The sequence below is a fragment of the Heterocephalus glaber genome, unplaced genomic scaffold, assembly GCF_053883595.1.
Source record: "Heterocephalus glaber isolate CG9 unplaced genomic scaffold, H.glaber_assembly_v1.0 deba00001504, whole genome shotgun sequence".
Classification (NCBI taxonomy): Eukaryota; Metazoa; Chordata; class Mammalia; order Rodentia; family Bathyergidae; genus Heterocephalus; species Heterocephalus glaber.
In genome coordinates this window covers 23,128,602-23,146,856 of record NW_028258324.1, presented here as the reverse complement: position 1 = coordinate 23,146,856, position 18,255 = coordinate 23,128,602, and the positions used below count along the sequence as shown (strand labels likewise).

Genomic DNA, 18,255 nt, shown 5'->3' with positions numbered 1-18,255 from the left:
CAAGTTGGCAATTAAGATTAATTGACACAAGTTCATCCCTTGACAACTTGACACCTAATCATATCTTGTTAAACCATACTAGACTATGAAATAAACACAATAACTAGGTCATAATTCCACCTAAAATAGCATCACTATCCTGAATACAACCAAAAAATATGATGATACCTTCCCAAAAGTCTCAACAGTTAAGCATTGCTCAGAATTCTAAATCAAAGTCTGCCCTGAGACTAGTGACAAACTCTAAGCTCCATGACCTATAAAAATCAAAACTTGTTACAAATTTCCCAGATATAATAGCACAATATAAACATCTCTATTTCAAAAGAGAGAAATAGGGGGATTAAAAAAAGAATCAAACCAATAGGAGACAAAAACCCAGCAGGGCAGAACATTAAGTCCTGTAGCTCCATATCCAGCATCAGGGCACATGTTCATAAGGTGTGAATTCCAGAGGGCTTGGACTACCTCATCCCTATGGCGTTGCCAGTAGTGATTCAAGCAGCCTCTCTTGGGGCTGGCTCTGCTCATAGCCTGCAGCCATGCACATGTTCCAGGTTCCAGGGACCTCTGAATTCCTCGGGTCTCCATTGTACCTTTGGCTTCATTACCGTACCTTCATGCATTTTCCTCTTGGGGAACACTGCCCTTCCTTTGACCTTATTTCTTGTGTGTGTGTGTGCGCGCGCGTGTGTGTGTGTTTGTGTGTGTGTGTGCACCCGTGCTACTGGGGATTGAAGCCAGGCCATTTGTACTAAGCTACAATTACGATCCACTTTATTTTATTATTTCATTTTACTTTACATTAAGACAGGCTCTTGCTAAGTTGCTTATTTGCCCAGGCTGGGCTTGAACTTATAATCCTACAGCCTCAGCCTCTGAGAATGCTGAGACTATAGTCATGCACCAACTCACCCAGCTGACTCTGCAACTCTTGCATTCTTCCTGCATGCGTAACTAGGATGTGAACAATGCCAAGTCCTGCTACCATCATGAGCAGAAGCCAGGCTCACAAGGGCTATGGCTCCAGTGGCCTTTGAATTCTTGGATGTCTAAGTGTGGTGAAATGAATCCCAGTGAACCAATTTCTAGGTGGTCCTCCTTAAGCAAAGGGGTTAAAGCTCTCTCTTCTCAAATGAAGTGTTGACACATTTGCTCCCTTGAGGCCTATGATAGTGGGAGTTTACTGATTCCTGAGATGCCCTCAAGGCATCTTTCTTTTTGTCTCAGTTTAAAGTGTTGGTTACTTTTTGTATCAGTCAGTATTTACTAGAGAAATAGATATAATACAAGATATATAGATATATATGAGAATTTACACGATTGGCTTATAATAGCCACCCATAGGGTCAGATGAGGAAGAGTCCAGAGGGTCTGTCTGCATACTAGAGACCAAAGGATTCAGGTCTAGAGCTCACTGCAGTGTCCTATGGGGGTCTGTACAGGAGGCCAATGGGTCTGCAATGTATAGCTGAAGAGTCTGTACTGGAAGGCTAAAGAATCTATGATGGAAGGCTGAAGAGTCTGCAGCAGAAGGAGATGATATCCAAGGCAAAGACTGGAGTTCCTCCAAAGGAACCGAAGCGGCTGCCTCTTTCCTTATTTCCCCTTTTTAAGAATCAGGCAAGGAGCAGCCCTAGGGTGCATCTCCCATGCCCTAAGGTGTGGAAATGCTGAACCAATTTAGCTTAGCTTCCCTTAGCCAAACTTCTCAAGTTGACACAATTGCTCAACCATCACAATCCACCCCTTGCCAATTTTGCAACCAGATATATTTCTTTAAAACAGTCTCCAGATACAATTATGCCTAATATGCTATAAATATCCTGTGTACAAATGGAAATACACTAATTCCCTCCCCAGAATGGAAGGTACATTTCTTTGGGTAATGCTTACTCCTAACATTTCATAACTTCAACATTATAACAGGTTTAACAATCCTTAAGAATGAATATTAGAAGAAAAATAGTACAATTACAGGCCTTACTTCTGTAGTTGATCACGGGGTCATAGCTGGTATTTAGAACTACCTTCTTCTACTACCCATTCTGTATTCCCTTGGCCTTCAGCAAGCACCTCTGCAAGTCTTGGTTCTTTCCCTGGTGGAGTGACCCATACCTTCATTCCTGAAGGGTCTGAAACATTTATCATTTTTCCTGGATTAGATTGTTATAGTTTTCCATTGACTTTAACAACAGGACATGGTAATACTAAGAGGCACCCTAAGGAGTCTCCTACATTCCAAGTATATTCTTCCTTTCCTTCTTTGTGGAGTCCAATTTCACCTTGATAGTCTCGGTCAATCATCTCTGACAACACTGTGACTCCCTTTTTAGCTTGTTACCTCAGAGACATGAGGAGACCAAAATGATCAGAGGGAAGTCTTAGTTTCCAGTTCAATGGTATCATTGTTGTGCTTCCTGGTACAAGCTTTCCCCCTTCTGGAACATTTTGGGAACAGAAAGCAAAAATTTTGCTAATAGTTCACTGGGGGTAATAGTAAGTGGTACCATTCCCATTTCCACCTCTTGATTCCAGGACCCATGAATCCTGGTTATGGAAGACAGAGTACCATATAGTGGATGCTGATTCAAAACATATAGAGCCTTTTGAAGAACCTTTCCCCATCCCTGCAAGCTATTTCCACCTAACTAGCATAGTAACTGTGTCTTAAAAAGACCATTCCACCTTTCTATTAATCCAGCCACTTCCTGATGGTGAGAAACATGGTAAGACCAGTGAATTCCACGAGCATGAGCCCATTGCCTCACTTCTTTGACTGTCAAATTCATTCCTTGATCAGAAGCAATGCTATGTGGAATTCCATGATGGTGGATAAGGCATTCTGTGAGTCCACAGATGGTTGTTTTGGCAAAAGCATTACATGCAGGGAAGGAAAATCCATATCCAGAATACATGTCTATGCCAGTGAGAACAAAGAACAGTCCTTTCCATGATGAAAGTGGTCCAGTATAATCAACATTTCACTGGGTCACAGGTTGATCACCCCAGGGAGTGGTGCCATATTGAGGACTCAGTGTAAGTCTCTGCTGTTGGCATATTGGGCATTTAGTAGCAGCTCTAGCCAGATCAGCCTTGGTAAGTGGGAATCCATGTTGCTGAACCCACGCATAACCTCCATCTCTGCCTCCATGGCCACTCTATTCATGGACCCATTGGGCAATAACAGGGGTGGCTGAAGAAGGAGGTTGGCCACTATCCACAGAATAAGTCTCCTTATCCACTTGACTGTTAAAGTCTTCTTCTGCTGAGGTCACCTTTTGGTGAGCATTCACATAGGAAACAAATATTTTTACATCCTTTGCCCATATGGAGAGGTCTATCCACATGCCTCTACCCCAAATATCCTTGTCACCAATTTTCCAGTTATGTTCCTTTCAAGTTCCTGACCATCTGGCCAGATCATCGGCTGCAGCCCATGAATCAGTATACAATTGCACATCTGGCCGTTTCTCCTTCCAGGCAAAATGTAATACCAGGTGCACTGCCCGAAGTTCTGAGCACTGTGATGATTTCCCTTCACCACTGTCCTTCAGGGATGTCCCAGAAAGGGGCTGTAATGCTGCAGCTGTCCACCTTAGAGTAGTACCTGTATAACATATAAAGCCATCCATAAACCTTCTCTTCCTCTGACAGCTGATCATATGGTACACCCCATGAGGACAGGTACATGCTGGGAAACAGAAGGTAATATAGCAGGCATAGGGGCCATAGGCATCTGAGCATCCTCATGTAATTTACTTGTACCCCCTGGAATTTCCCTGGCTCTATCACGTATATACCATTTCCATTTAATGATAGACTGTTACTGTGCACATCCAAATTTATGACTTGGTGGATCAGCTAATACCCAGGTCATGATAGGCAGTTCAGGTTGCATGATAACCTGGTGTCCCATAGTCAAGCACTCAGTTTCCACTAGGGCCCAGGAGCAAGCCAAGAGTTGTTTTTCAAAGGGAGAGTAATTATCTGCAGATGATGACAGGGCGTTGCTCCAAAATCCTGAAGGCATCCACTGCAATTCACCTATGGGGGCCTGCCAGAGACTCCAAACAGCACCTCTACCTGTTGCTGACACTTCAAGTATCATTGGATCTGTTGGATCATATGGCCCCAGTGGCAGAGCAGCCTGAACAGCAGCCTGGACCTGCTGCAAATCTTTTTCTTGTTCTGGACCTCATTCAAAACTAATAGCTTTCTGAGTCACTCGGTAAGTGGGCACAAGTAAGGCACCTAAATGAGGAATATGTTGCCTCCAAAATCCAAATAGGCCCACTAAGTGTTGTGCCTCTTTTTTGGTTGTAGGGGGAGCCAGATGAAACAACTTATCTTTTACTTTAGAAGGGATGTCTACATGCCCCACTCCCAATATCAAATTTCTGTGTTACTTTTCTCTCATTGCTGAAACAAAATACTGGACACCCAAAGTTGGAGGGGAAGGGGTTTATTTGGCTCACAGTTCATAAAAGTTTCAGTCCATAATTGGCTGACTCCAAGGCAGGGATAACAAGCAGGCATGTCAGAGCACGCACAAAGCAGCAAAGATAACAAGGGAGTTTAACAGCGCCTTTCAGCCTTTTTCATCTTATTCAGACTATTTAGGGAAGATAGTATTCACATCCTTAATCCTAGTGCCCTTGAGCTTAGCATTGCATCATGAATCAATTCCAGCTTCACACACTGTAGATCAAGCCTATGACCACATGAGGCTTTGGGAGGACATCTACACCCAAACTATAACACTTTTTAATGTAGTTAATCTCTTTAGCAACCTCATCTCTTTTTGCTCAAATACTTCACATGCTTCTATTCTAACTAAAACTTTTTTCAAAACCTTCTGATCCACTTTTTTTTGTACATGATTCTCACTATAAATCTAACTGAAAGCAGACAGCAATGCCCATGCCCAGAATATTAAGTCTTGAAATTTCCTCCACTAGATTAGTCTACTACTTTTAAATTCAGCCTCACACAAAGTTTTAGGACATGGAAAACATTTAGATAACTTTTTCCAGAGTGTTACATTCACACCTCTAGTCCAATTCCCAAAAGAGTCTTTGTTCCCAGAAATCTCATGAGAACAGTTTTAACTATTCTCATTCCTATCAACTTTCTGATCTTCTGAGCTCCTACCAGAGTCACCCAACAAGCTCTGCTTACAGCTTCCTAGGCTTTTTCCAGAAAATTTTCCCAGAGGTTTTCAGGTTACCCTTGTAGAACCAGTTCCACTTGCTTCTAAACAATTTGGTTAAATGCAGTCATGGAAATGACCCCGCTTCTCTGGTACAAGTGTTTTGTATTAACTAAGTTTTCCCATTGCTGGCACAAAATACTTGACAGTCACAACTTAAAGGAGGAGTGGCTTGATTTGGCTCATACTTTCAGAGCTTTCAGTTTATGGTTGGCTTGTTCCAAGGCAGAAACACTGTGATGGATAGGCATTGTAGAGCAAAGCTGCTCATCTCATGGCAGCTAGGAAACAGAGCATAGGAGGGTCAGTGTGAGACGTACCTGCCAAAGACAAGAACCTTGAGACCCACCTCCACCTGAGCCCTTCTCTCAATGACACATTTAGATAGGAACATCAATGGATTAAGTCACAGTGAGTGTAACAACCCATGATCCTATCACTTCTCCAGGAATCTTTTAATATAGTTGAGTTGACTATTAAGATTAGCTTGAACATCCAGGCATGGTAGTGCACACCTATAATACCAGGATTCGGGAGGCTGAGGCAGGAGGATTGCCATGAGTTCAAGGCCAGCCTAGGTTACATAAGTGAGTTCAAGGCCAGCCTGGACTACATTCTGAGACCTTGTCTCACCTCCCCCAAATTAGTTTGAACATTCACCGTTGAGCAAGAATAAGAAAAACAACACACCATTTATAAATGTTCATTTTAACATGACAATGACTTTGGAGCTTTTAAAAATATTGAAATGAGCTATCAGAAAGGACTATTCAATACATACATCTAGTGGAGAATCATTAAAGATACCAGTCCTTCTTATAAGACTCCTGTGCAAATATGTTGGTTCTATCTATGAAAAACCAACAGCCAATATCACACTAAATGGTCAAAAACAGAAATCCTTCACACTAAAATCAGGAACAAGACAAGGATGTCCACTATCACCACTCCTGTTCAGTATAGTTTTGGAAATATTACCCACAGCAATTAGACAAGAGAAAGAAATAAAAGGAATAAAGATAGAAAATGAAGAAGTCAAATTGTCATTATTTGCAGATGACATGATACCGTATATAGAAGACCCCAAGAACTCCACCAAAAGTCTTCTAGACTTAATAATCAAATTCAGGGCCCTACCAAGGTCCTGAGTCACATGGAACATGCCGAGTCAGCCTGCTGCAGACAGGCAGGTCTGTGCACACCCTACCGAGGTCCCAAGTCACACAGAAGATGCTGAATCAGCCCGCTGCAGACAGGCAGCCACCTAGTTCCACACTACAAAGACGCAGAGGACACCAGACCACCAGACCAAGGTACTGAGTCCTGCTGCTCATGGCCCACAGGTAGGGGCTTCTGAGCCGCTGTCCCACTGTTCCTGGTCCAGAGGAAGGGGCGTCCCAGTCACCATCCCTCCCACTGCTCCCAGCCCAGAGGAAAGGGCTTTTGGGCCATCTTCTGTCCCACTGCTCCTGGCCCAGAGGAAGGGGCTTCTGGGCCACCATCCCTCCCACCACTCCGAGCCCAGAGGTAGGAGCTTCTGAGCTGCCATCCCACTGCTCCTGGTCCAGAAGACGGGGCTTCCCGGCCATCATCCCTCCCACTGCTCCCAACGAACAGGAAAGGGCTTTTGGGCCACCATCCCTACCACTGCTCCTGGCCCCTGTCTCACCTCTCCCAGCTCAGAGGAGGTAATCCGTGCAGGCACTAACAGCTCCCTGCCCCAGTCAAAATGAGAAAACATGTAAATAAGTCTCAAAACCAGACTTCCAGATCACCTACAGCAACCCCAAACGGAAATGGGATGGAACACTCTGATACTCAACCACCTGGACCCACTGAACTGCCAACAAAAGGGGATCTGGAAAAAATGAAATCAGAAATAATTTCTCAGATAACAGGAGAAATTGTGCCCCTAGTGCAAGACATGATTAATAAATCTAGAGAGGAGCTGAGGAACATGATGGAATCCCAACAGAAGAAACAAATGGAATCCATAAAACAGATACAAATAGATTTCCAGGACATGAAAAACTCGATTGAAAGTCGACACAGCAGAATGAGCCAATGTGAGGACAGAATTTCAGATATAGAAGATAAGATTGCATTTAGTGACCAGGAAAAGAAAAACTGCTTCAAAATTATAAGGGAACATGAGAAATCAATCCAGCAGCTGCTAGATGATGCAAAGAAGAATAACATAAGACTGATTGGACTCAATGAAGAAATAGGAGAGAGTGGAGATGACATAAAAAATCTCTTCACAGAAATAATGGCAGAAAACTTCCCAAGCAGGGGAAAAGAGCTTGACATACAGATAAGTGAGGCATAGAGGACTCCAAATAGCCTTGATCAAAAAAAATCTACACATAGGCATATAACTGTTAAGATTCCAGAAACACAATAGAAGAACAAAGTTCTCCAAGCAGTCAGAGAAAAGAAACAAATCACATACAAAGGAAAGCCCATCAGAATCACAGCAGACTTCTCAACACAAACCATCAAGGCAAGAAGAGCTTGGAGTGACATATTCCAAGCCCTAAAAGAAAACAGCCTCCAATCCAGATAGATGTAGCCTGCAAAACTATCTTTCAAAATGGATGGAGAAATAAGATACTTTCATGACAAAGAGCACCTTAGGAACTTCATGAAAACCAAACCAGCACTCCAAAGAATTTTACACAATAGCCTAGGAACAGACATTGAGGATCACAACCTCAGGAAGCAAAGCAGAATGAACCCATCTGGCATGACAAGAAATTAAATGTAAAGGGGGAGAACCTAACAAAAAGAAAAATTCATGGCAATGACAAGTCAATACATTTCAGTTATAACCATCAATGCTAATGGTCTCAATTCACCAATCAAAAGAAATAGACTGGCAGAATGGGTCAAGAAGCAAAATCCAACAATACGCTGCATACAAAAAACACACTTAATTCAAAAGGAAACTCATAGACTGAAAGTTAAAGAGTGGAAAACAACACTCCATGTGACAGGAACACAAAAAAAAGGAGGAGTAGCTATCCTTTTTGCAGATCAAGTAGATTTCAAACCAACACTGATTAAGAGAGATGAAGAAGGACACTACATCCTTGTAAAGGGAAGAATCCAAGAGGAAGAGATGACAATCATAAATATCTATGCACCAAACACTAATGCACCCAACTATATAAAACAAATACTAACGGACATGAAAAGTCATATATGCACTAACACAATTGTAGTGGGGGACCTCAACACCCCACTCTCACAAATAGATAGATCAACTAGACTAACAATAAGTAATGAAATACTAGAACACAATCGAAGTCTTGAACAAATGAACTTAACAGATGTTTACAGAGTCTTCCACCCCACAAAATCAGAATACACATTCTTCTCAGCTGCACATGGGTCATTCTCCAAAATAGACCACATACTCACACATAGAACATGTTTAAGTAAGTGCAAAGTAATTGAAGTTATCCCCTGTATATTATCAGACCATAGTGCGATGAAATTGGAGATCCATAGCAAAAGAAACTCAAAAAATTTCATAAACAAGTGGAAATTGTACAACACACTTCTGAATAACCAATGGGTCACAGAGGAAATTGAAGAAATCAGACAGTTCCTTCAATTAAATGACAATGACAATACAACATATCGAATCTATGGGACACAATGAAAGCAGTCTTATGAGGGAAATTCATAGCAGTGAATACGCATATTAGGAAAACAGAATGAGCTCAATTAAACAACCTGATGCTGAACCTCAAGCTTCTAGAAAAAGAAGAACAGGACAACCCCAAAGCTCATACAAGGGAGGAAATTATGAAGATCAGAGGAGAAATCAATGCAACGGAGACTAAGAGAATGATACAAAAAAATCAATGAAGTCAAGGGTTGGTTCTTCGAAAGAATCAACACATTTGACAAACCTTGAGCCAACCTTATCAGATGAAGGAAAGAAAAGGCCCAAATCCATGCAATTGGGAATGAAAAGGGTGAAATTACAACAGACCCAGCAGAAATCCAGAGGTTCATCAATACCTACTTCCAGAATCTATACACCAATAAGATGGACAACACAGAAGAAATGGACAGATTCCTAGATACATATGAATTACCAAAGTTGAATGAAGAAGACCTAAAAATTCTGAACAACCCAATATCAACCAATGAAATTGAAAATGTAGTTAAAACTTATCAACTAAGAAAAGCCCGGGCCCTGATGGCTTCACTGCTGAATTCTACAAGACATTTAGAGAGGAACTGCTGACGCCACTGTTTAAACTCTTCAGTGAAATTGAAAGAGAAGCAATACTCCCAAATTCATTCCTGGAAGCAAGCATCACCTTGATCCCCAAAGCAGAGAAAGACCCAACTGAAAAAGAGAACTATAGGCCAATCTCGCTAATGAACATAGATGCAAAAATCCTTAATAAGATAATGGCAAACAGAATGCAGAAGATCATCAAGAAAATGATACACCCTGATCAAGTGGGATTCATCCCAGGGATGCAGGGATGGTTCAATATACACAAATCAATCAATGTAATACACTATATCAATAGAGCCAAGGACAAAAACCATGTGATTATCTCCATAGACGCAGAAAAAGCATTTGACAAAATCCAACATGCATTTATGATAAAAACCCTACAAAAAATTGGAATAGATGGTCTCTACCTCAAACTGATAGAAGCCATCTATGAAAAATCAACAGCCAATATCATACTAAATGGTCAAAAACTGAAATCCTTCACACTCAAATCAGGAACAAGACAAGGATGTCCACTATCACCACTCTTGTTCAATATAGTTCTAGAAACATTAGCCACGGCAAGCAGACAAGAGAAAGAAATAAAAGGAATAAATATAGGAAAGGACGAAGTCAAATTGTCATTATTTGCAGATGACATGATATTCTATATAGAAGACCCCAAGAACTCCACCAAAAGTCTTCTAGACTTAATAACCAAATTCAGTCAAGTAGCTGGTTACAAGGTCAACACACAAAAATCAATAGCTTTCCTCTACACGAATGACAGACTCACTGAGAGAGGAAACAGGGCAAATAATTCCTTTCACAATAGCATCCAAAAAACTGAAATACCTAGGAAGCATCCTAACTAAGGAAATCAAAGACCTCTTCTCTGAAAACTATGGCACTCTGAAAAGAGAGATTGAAGATGATACCAGAAAATGGACAGACATCCCCTGCTCCTGGGTAGGAAGGATCAATATAGTGAAAATGGCCATACTTCCAAAACTGCTATATAGATTTAGTGCAATTCCAAGTGAGATCCCAGCAGCATACTTCATAGACCTTGAGAAAACAATCCAAAAATTCATTTGGAATAAGAAGAGACCCAGAATAGCAAAAGCAATTCTAGGTAACAGAGGCATGGCAGGGGGTATCACAATCCTCAACCTGCTACTATACTACAAAGCTACTGTGCTTAAAAACAGCATGGTACTGGCAAAGAAATAGACTTGAGGGCCAGAGGAACAAATTAGAAGATGCAGAAACAATGCCAGACACACTCAGCCATCTCATCTTTGATAAAGGAGCCAAACACCCTCACTGGAGGAAAGATAGCCTCTTTAATAAATGGTGCTGGAAAAATTGGGCTTCAACTTGCCAAAGATTAAAACTAGACCTCTATCTCTCACCATGCACTAAACTAAAAGCAAAATGGATTAAAGAGCTAAATATTAAAATAGAAACTCAGAACCAGTTGGAACAGAGGTTAGGTAGAACCCTTGAAGACATTGGTGTAGGAAAAGATTTTATGAAGAAAACCTCAGTTGCCCATAAACTAGCACAAACAGTCAATAAGTGGGATCTCTTCTTATTAAAAGGCTTCTGCACAGCAAGAGAAACGACCAGCAGTGTGTACAGACAACCCACAATGTGGGAAAAAATCTTCACCTGCTCTTCCTCAGACAAAGGTCTACTATCTTGAATCTATAAAGAACTTAAAAAGATCAGACCTCCCAAATTTAAAGACCCAATCCAAAAATGGGCATCTGAAATGAACAGACATTTCTCAGACAAAGAAGTAGAAATAGCAAATAAATACATGAAAAAATGTTCAACATCACTGGTCATTCGAGAGATACAAAGGAAAACAATGCTAAGATTCCACTTCACTCCAGAAAGAATGGTTGCTATCATGAAATCAACCAATAACAAATGCTGGCGGGGCTGTGGGGAAGGAGGAATCCTGCTCCACTGCTGGTGGGAGTGTAGACTGGTGCAAGCAACGTGGAAATCAGTATGGAGATACCTCAAAGAACTAGGACTGGAAGTCCCATTTGACTCCACTATTCCATTGCTGGGGATCTTCCCCAAAGAATTAAAACAATCATACCACAGCAATATATGTGTGCCCATGTTCATAGCAGCACAGTTTGTAATAGCTAAAACTTGCAAACAGCCCAAATGCCCATCAACTGGAGACTGGATAAAGAAAATGTGTTTTTTTTATAAAATGGAGTACTACTCAGCCATAAAAAATCAGAAATTAGAGACATTTATAGCTGAGTGGATGCACATTGAGGCCATACTCTTAACTGAAATAAATAGGACACACGTGAATAAATAACAAATAGTTTCTCTGGTGTGAGAAACTGAAAGTGTAAATAAGAACTAATTGTATAACAGGTAACGTGAAATAGGAAGAAAAGGGGCAAAGGGGAAGGAAGTGGGAGGGCTAGGGGAAAGGATAGAAGGGAATAGGATTAATATGAGAAAATGGAAAAATAGGAACAAAATCTTTGTAAATAGGGAGGACTGGAGGGGTAGAAGGGAGGGCTGGGCAAGGGTGAAAAATAAGAACCAAGAGAGACTATGTAAAGGTGTAAATCTCCAATGATGAATGTCATTATATTGTATACCTAAAATGTACCATTGATTAGAATGAATAATCGGTAAAGCAAAATAGGAAGAAAAGGTCCAAAGGGGTAGGGGTAGTGGGAGGCACAGGGGAAAGGAAAGAAGGGAAAGAAAAAAATGATGAGAAATGGAAAAAATGGAAATAAAGTCTTTGTAAATAGGAAAGGGTGGAGAGGGTGAAGGGAGGGCTAGGAATGGGGAAAAAATAAGAACCAAGATGCATTATGTAAAGGTACAATTCCCAATGAGAAATGTAATTGTGTTGTATACCTACAATGTACCAATAAAAGAATTTAATAAAAAAAATCAAATTCAGTAAAGTAGCTGGCTACAAGGTCAACACACAAAAATCAATAGTTTTCCTCTACATGAACAACAAACAGATTCACTGAGAGAGAAATAGAGCAAACAATTCCTTTCACAACAGCATCCAAAAAACTGAAATACCTAGGAATCAACCTAACTTAAGTAATCAAAGACCTCTTCTCTGAAAACTATAGTACTCCAAAAAGAGAGATTGAAGATGATATCAGAAAATGGAAAAACATCCCCTGCTCCCAGGTAGGAAGGATCAACATAGTGAAAATGGCCAAACTTCCAAAACTGCTATATAGATTCAATGCAATCCCAATTGAAATCCCAGCAGCATACTCCACAGACCTGGAGAAAACAATTCAAAATTTCATTTGTAACAAGAGACCGAGAATAGCAAACGCTATTCTAGGTAACAGAGATTTTGCAGGGGGTATTACAACCCCCAACTTGAACCTATACTACAAAACTATTGTGATAAAAACAGTATGGTACTGTCAAAGAAACAGACCTGAGAACCAGAGGAACAGATTAGAAGATGCAGAAACAACTCCAGATGCACTCAGCCACCTCATCTTCAATTAAGGAGCCTAACACCCTCACTGGAGGAAACATAGCCTCTTTAATAAATGGTGCTGGAAAAATTGGATTTCAACTTGCCAAAGATTAAAACTACACCTATATCTCTCGCCATGCACTAAACTAAAATCAAAATGGATCAAAGATCTAAATATTAAAACAGAAACACTGAACTAGCTGGAAGAGAGGTTAGGTAGAACTCTTGAAGACATTGGTGTAGGAAAAGATTTTATAAACAAAAATTCAGTTACCTGTGAACTAGCACAAACAATCAACAAGTGGGATCTCTTCTTAATATAAAGCTTCTGCACAGCAAGAGAAACCACCAAGAGTGAAGAGACAACCCACAATGCGGGAAAAAATTTTCACCTGCTATTCTTCAGACAAAGGTATACTATCTAGAATATATAAAGAATTTTTAAAAATCAGACCTCCAAAATTTAATGACCAATCCAAAAATGGGCATCTGAAATGAACAGACATTTCTCAAAGAAATAGAAATAACAAATAAACATATGAAAAAATGTTCAATATCACTGGTCATTTGAGAGATGCAAATGAAAACAACACTGAGATTCCACCTCACCCCAGAAAGAATGGCTGCTGTCATGAAATCAACCAATAACAAATGCTGGCGAGTCTGTGGGGAAAGAGGAAGATTGTTCCACTGCTGGTGGGAGTGTAGACTGGTGCAACAACTGTGGAAATCAGTATGGAGATATCTCATAGAAGTAGGACTGGAAGTTACATTTGACCCAGCTATTCCCCTGCTGGGTATCTTCCCCAAAGAATGACAAGAATCATACCACAGTGATATTTATGCACCCATGTTCATAGCAGCAAAGTTTGTAATAGCTAAAACTTGGAAACAGCCCAAATGCCCATTAACTGGAGACTGGATAAAAAAAATGTGGTTTTTTTACAAAATGAAGTACTACTCAGCCATAAAAAATGAAAAATTAGAGACATTTATAGCTAAATAGATGCACGTTGAGGTGATATTCTTAAGTGAAATAAATAGGATGTATGTGTAAATACCGAATAGTTTCTCTAGAATGAGAAACTAAAAGTGTCAATAAGAACTAAAAGGTATAATAGATAATGTGAAATAGGAAGAAAAGGGGCAAAGGGGAGGGGGAAGTGGGAGGCATAGGGAAAAAGAAAGAAGGGAATGGAATCAATATGAGAAAATGAAAAAACTGAAACAAAGTCTTTGTAAATAGGGAAGGATGGAGGGGTTGAAGGGAAGGCTGGGCAAGGGTGAAAAATAAGAACCAAGAGAGACTATGTAAAGGTGCAAATTTCCAATGATTAATGTCATTATATTGTATACCTAAAATGTACCAGTAAAATAAAATTTAAAAAAAATAAATAAAACTTCCTAAAAATTATAGTATTTACAATACAATGAGTCCCATCCTTTCTTTCCCTTCTTACTAAAGATGAAATTAATCTTTGTTTCTTCTGTGTTCCTCTTTTATCTTTTCCATCAAACACAAGTCCATGAGACACTAGTATGACCTCTGATTTTCAGTGAAAAGCATGCAGATGTAGAATAAAGTACATTCTGTATGCATCACTCTTTCCTGGTTTGTTACCATTCCTTGGCCCATGATGCTCTTAGAACACAGGCTCTAGCACTGTTTAATGTGAGATATACTGGGAAAGATCAACAAGATCCAAACACTTCTCTTTCATTTATGCATTCTTTCATTTATTTGATAAATACTTGTTGGCTAGTTCCTATATGCCAAAAATATGATTCTTCCTCTTATGGTGTGAATAGTCTAACTGAAACGATAGCTTGTAGGGCCAGGAATTGAGCTCAGTGGCACCTGCCTCTCAAGTGCAAGGTCATGAGTTTGATCCTCGGTACAAAAAAAAAGATAGCTTGTAATCCAATGACACAAACAAAGGTTAAATTTCAAGCATGAGATGTACTTAAAGGAGATGGACAAGGTATGTAGAGTTGACCTATTCATGAAAGGAGGGAATGCTGTTGGGCTTAATATATTTAGAATAAGTAGGAATGGAGGGAAGGATATTCCAGTCTGAGACACTGCCATCTGCAAACATTTTAATGATGTTAATTTCTAATGATTCAACAAACATTTGTGGAAAGCAAGCAATGTGCCACTTACCAATGTGAACATTAGGTCACATTAGTAAACAAAAACAACAGACACTTGACTTTATGGAATTTATATCTATCTGATAAAGATAGAAAATAAAACAACAGACCAATATAATGTAATCATATATGAGCATAAATGCTGATAAAGCATCTCACACTTGAGCTGAATCTATTGCTTTCTCAAGCAAACGAGAGCTGGGCTTGTGAGAACATACAGAGTGTTTTGGAAAAATGTGAAATTTATAAGCCAGAGTGTAGACTTTGGCAGACTTCAGCTATGTAAACATGTTTTACAGAGTAAGACTGTTGCTGGTTGGCCAACTCTCAGAAATCTGTTCATTGCACTGAAGCTGTTGCAGATTATCCAATTTTCAGAAAAAATAATTGTGAAAAAGATGTTGCTGGTTATCTTTCAAAAATGTATGTGTTCATGTAAACAATCATTAATTAGAGAAGTTTAATTATTACAATGAGTTAACAATTAGGTCTCTTCTAGGAGGATAAGAATTTTATATTCCCCAACACATGAAGAAAAATCATGCAGGATAAAGAAACAGAGAAAAACAGAGTTGTTGTTACATTTAAGCATAAACCGAAAAAGAGAAGTAAGCAAGACATAAAAAATATTTGGGAAAAAAGTATTCTAGGCAATTGGAAAAGCAAGGTCAAAGTCTGAGTAAAGAGCATGCTGGACAAGTTTGAGAAACATCAGAAACACAGGAAGCTTGTGTGACTGTAATATAGTAAACAAGAGGGAGAGAGGGAGGCTGGGGATTTAGCTCAGTGGTTCCACTGCCTGCCCTGCAAGAGCAAGGACACGAGTTAGATCCCCAGTACCAAAAAACCAAAACAAAACAAGAGGGAGAGAGAAACACTACAGTAAGAAAGGCATCAGGAGCCAGATCACATAGTCCTCCAAGGGAAATTAAGGAAAAAGATGCAAAATCTGGCACTTGGTTGAGAGTGGTACATAAGGGATACTAAAAATTCAAAGATAAAGCCCAGTTTCTATCCAGTCCTAGTATGTGTTGTGGGAAACTGAAGTTGTAGCCATGCCACTCACCAAAGAGGTGCATTGATAGATTGCAGTGTCAGATGCAAAACAGGTCTTTATTACAGGTACTATACTTAAAAATATAACACAAAAGCACAAAAGAGGAAGCATTCAATGCCATGTAGAATGAGATTTTAGAAGCCTTATGGAGTAGGTCAACAGCATATGAGTTGAATGTGTCTTTTAGGGCAGGTAGGATCAAAGCTGTGAAAAATGTGTCTGGGGAAATATTCCACCTCAAGAGCACAGCAGAAATAAAGGCAAGGAAGTAAGAAAAACAGTAGTTAGCACCAAAAATATGGAGGCTCCATGACATTAAAAAATACTTAGAGATTAGGCTCTCTTCTTGACCAAGGAAACCATACAATTGGAGAATATACCTTCCCACTCAGCTGTGTTTCCAGTATGCTAAATTTAACAGTGTCACCTCTTGAATCAAATAATAATCTTCTGGATTTATGTGCTTTGTCTGTACCTCACCAAACATCCTCTGGAGTCTTCGGAAATTTAGAAACTGGCTTAAAAATTAGAAAGTGAATGTGAGTGTACCAACAAGTATTGGGGGAGGTGAAATTAAATGTCCTTCCCAATCTATAATATCTTGAAAGAAGCTAAACTATATTAGTTAAATCACCAATATTTCCTATATAGATTTTTATAGGAGGTCAGAAGAATCAAATGATAGCCCACACAGAATATATAGCAGTTCACTCAAACTCTGACTCACGATTTACGTGCATACATTTTTAGGTTTGTTATATTTCATTATCAAAATGAGAATAAAAAATCACATAATCTTTGATTATCTTCACAACTTAAATTTGTTCCTTTTTTGTACTTCTAAGCCATAATGTCTTTGATAAAAGTAAGTGGGAATGAAAATATCTTCACTATATTTTTACTTCTCATGCTAAACAATTTTTTCTTTTCCATAAATTTTGACTTTTATCCTTTCTCACTATATCTTGCTTTGGAATCTGTGGCTTAATTCTGAAAAAATCCCTTTTAATAAAAATTCTCAGACAAATTCAAATGGAATCTTAGTATATTTTATATTCTATAATGTTTTTATCATTAAAACCAAGTGAAGAGTGTATGTAATGACATGTATTGGGATTTCTCCTGACTAGATTAGACATAGAAGTTACAGATTTAAATAACTAAAATTGAAATATTTACACAGTCTACATATTTTTAAAGAAAAAATAAATCAATTAACATCTTGTTAAAGGAAAAAGATAAATTTGGGTTTCCCGATGGAGACACTATTGTATGACTAGCTTCCACGTACTAGTATCATCATCATAATAACATTAAAATGTATTTTCTCAGAATTTTCCATCTAATTGCAGATACCTGGATTTTAAACATCAATTACAATGGAACTATAAAAGATGATGACTATTAAAAATTGATGTTTTTCTTGAAGCAAAACTAAAACATAATGAAATTATTTGTTTTATGAGTATACAAAAGCTAGCATTAATGAATATCATGAGACTCCAGGCTAGGCTTGTTTTGCACATTTCTCATCTAATTTTAATGTAACTGTTACAGTCCATACTTGGATATCTTTCAAAAGCCTCATGTGCTCATTGGTGAGGTTATTGGATTATGGGAGTGTGACACTTATCAGCGGATTAGTCCACTTGAGTTTATAGCTAAATGTGATTTGGGAGGTGAATCCTGGTTGGAGCAGGTGGGTCACCGGGGGTGTGACCTGGAAGGGTCCATCTCTTTTCCTCTTCCCTTGATCACTCTCTCTGCATCTTGCCTACCGTGCCATGAGCAAGCCTCCTCTGCTCTGCCCCTCTTCCATGCTGCCCTGAGTTGAAGCCAGCCAACTATGGACTGAAACCTCTATGAACTGTAAGCCATAATAAAAATTTGCTCCTTTCAGTTGTGGATGTTGGGTACTGTGTCTCAGCGAGAAGAAAGTAACTGAGACAGTAACACTCAAAATAATTTTTATAAGGCCCAAAGCATGGAGCAAAAAATTAGAGCTCAAAAAGACCATGCAATCTGCCTGGTTTTGCAAGAGATTGTTAGGGTTTTTTTGTCTACCTTCAAGCATAAGAATA

At 39.3% G+C, this 18,255-nt stretch overlaps 1 protein-coding gene across 1 annotated transcript in view; it reads right to left on the bottom strand.

Annotated features, from left to right (window-relative positions):
• The window catches only part of LOC147825275 (uncharacterized), a 122,825-nt gene that overhangs the window by 68,032 nt on the left and 36,538 nt on the right, over positions 1 to 18,255 (bottom strand). The gene's annotated exons all lie outside the window — the stretch shown is intronic.